This window comes from Trichomycterus rosablanca, chromosome 14, assembly GCF_030014385.1.
Source record: "Trichomycterus rosablanca isolate fTriRos1 chromosome 14, fTriRos1.hap1, whole genome shotgun sequence".
NCBI lineage: Eukaryota > Metazoa > Chordata > Actinopteri > Siluriformes > Trichomycteridae > Trichomycterus > Trichomycterus rosablanca.
The window spans coordinates 239,618-242,442 of NC_086001.1; positions in this window are offsets into that span (position 1 = coordinate 239,618).

The following is a 2,825-nucleotide window of genomic DNA, read 5'->3' on the forward strand; positions in this document are numbered from 1 at the left end:
TGTGTTGAAGGTTTTTGTCACTGGTTTGTTCTACATTAGCTGCAGTAGGTGGATTGGCTGCTCCTCTATATGAGAATACTTGATGCTCTGTAGTACACAGGTGCAGCATTTACAGCTGTGACCATGTAAAATCCTAACTCTGTTAAGGGCCTTGCTCAAGGGCCCAACAGTGACAACCTGGCAATAGTGGGCTTTAACCAGCGACCTTCTGATTACTAGTCCATCAGTGCTCCTGGGTGCCACTGACACACTGCAACACTGACCAGGCAGTTGGTTAAAATAAATAAATGAATCAATTATGCACTTTTATTCACTTTATTTTAAATGACATAAATATATAAACAATTAATAATAATGAAAATAATAATAATGATAATAATAATAATGAAAATAATAATAATAATAATAGTAATAATAATAATGATAATAATAGCAAGAATAATAATAAAAATAATGATAATACTACTACTACTACTACTAATAATAATGATAATAATAATTTTAATAATAACAACAATAATAATAATAATAGTATTAATAATAGTAATAATATTAATGATAATAATAATAGTAATAATAATAATAATAATAATAATAATAACAATAATAATAATAATAATAATAATAATAATAATTATAACCTACATGTTTTTGTGGTTAAAATATTTTATTTATTAAATTAGCCGAAATCGGTTTTGCATGTATTCAGCAGCTGCAATAGCACAGATTTACCAGCAGATGTCAGTATTGTACTGTAATGTAGAATATGACTCTCTGCATCCTCTGCTGGTAACACTATGGAATTACACCTGCTGTATTTAGATCCTTCAGTTCAGTAACGTTCCAGAATCCCAGAAAACAGAATAAACCGAATAAATGAAGCTGGTTTGTGTTTGTTTAGAGACTTTCATTTAAATCTTCACAAATAATTAAAGATTAAATAAAGAAGAAAGTAAATTGATCTTGTGTGTATAAGTGTGTGTGTATAAGTGTGTGTGTGTGTGTTTGTGTGTGTGTAAGTGTGTGTGTATAAGTGTGTGTGTGTAAGTGTGTGTATAAGTGTGTGTGTATAAGTGTGTGTGTGTAAGTGTGTGTATAAGTGTGTGTGTATAAGTGTGTGTGTGTATAAGTGTGTGTGTGTAAGTGTGTGGGTGTGTTTGTGTGTAAGTGTGTGGGTGTGTTTGTGTGTGTATAAGTGTGTGTGTGTGTGTATAAGTGTGTGTGTGTAAATGTGTGTATGTGTTTGTGTGTAAGTGTGTGGGTGTGTTTGTGTGTGTATAAGTGTGTGTGTGTGTATAAGTGTGTGTGTGTGTAAATGTGTGTATGTGTTTGTGTGTGTATAAGTGTGTGTGTGTAAATGTGTGTATGTGTTTGTGTGTGTATAAGTGTGTGTGTGTGTGTGTATAAGTGTGTGTGTGTAAATGTGTGTATGTGTTTGTGTGTGTATAAGTGTGTGTGTGTGTGTGTATAAGTGTGTGTGTGTAAATGTGTGTATGTGTTTGTGTGTGTATAAGTGTGTGTGTGTGTGTATAAGTGTGTGTGTAAATGTGTGTATGTGTTTGTGTGTATAAGTGTGTGTGTGTAAGTGTGTGTATAAGTGTGTGTGTATAAGTGTGTGTATGTGTTTGTGTGTATAAGTGTGTGTGTATAAGTGTGTGTATGTGTTTGTGTGTATAAGTGTGTGTGTGTAAGTGTGTGTATAAGTGTGTGTGTATAAGTGTGTGTGTGTATAAGTGTGTGTGTAAGTGTGTGTATGTGTTTGTGTGTATAAGTGTGTGTGTATAAGTGTGTGTGTATAAGTGTGTGTATAAGTGTGTGTGTATAAGTGTGTGTATGTGTTTGTGTGTATAAGTGTGTGTGTATAAGTGTGTGTATGTGTTTGTGTGTATAAGTGTGTGTGTGTAAGTGTGTGTATAAGTGTGTGTGTATAAGTGTGTGTGTGTGTGTATAAGTGTGTGTGTAAATGTGTGTATGTGTTTGTGTGTATAAGTGTGTGTGTGTAAGTGTGTGTATAAGTGTGTGTGTAAATGTGTGTATGTGTTTGTGTGTATAAGTGTGTGTGTGTAAGTGTGTGTATAAGTGTGTGTGTATAAGTGTGTGTATGTGTTTGTGTGTATAAGTGTGTGTGTATAAGTGTGTGTGTGTGTATAAGTGTGTGTGTAAATGTGTGTATGTGTTTGTGTGTATAAGTGTGTGTGTGTAAGTGTGTGTATAAGTGTGTGTGTATAAGTGTGTGTATGTGTTTGTGTGTATAAGTGTGTGTGTATAAGTGTGTGTATGTGTTTGTGTGTATAAGTGTGTGTGTGTAAGTGTGTGTATAAGTGTGTGTGTATAAGTGTGTGTGTGTATAAGTGTGTGTGTAAGTGTGTGTATGTGTTTGTGTGTATAAGTGTGTGTGTATAAGTGTGTGTGTATAAGTGTGTGTATGTGTTTGTGTGTATAAGTGTGTGTGTATAAGTGTGTGTATGTGTTTGTGTGTATAAGTGTGTGTGTGTATAAGTGTGTGTGTGTATAAGTGTGTGTGTGTAAGTGTGTGTATGTGTTTGTGTGTGTATAAGTGTGTGTGTGTAAGTGTGTGGGTGTGTGTGTGTAAGTGTGTGTGTATAAGTGTGTGTGTGTATAAGTGTGTGTGTAAGTGTGTGTATGTGTTTGTGTGTGTATAAGTGTGTGTGTGTAAGTGTGTGGGTGTGTGTGTGTAAGTGTGTGTGTATAAGTGTGTGTGTGTAAGTGTGTGTATGTGTTTGTGTGTATAAGTGTGTGTGTATAAGTGTGTGTATGTGTTTGTGTGTATAAGTGTGTGTGTGTAAGTGTGTGTATAAGTGTGT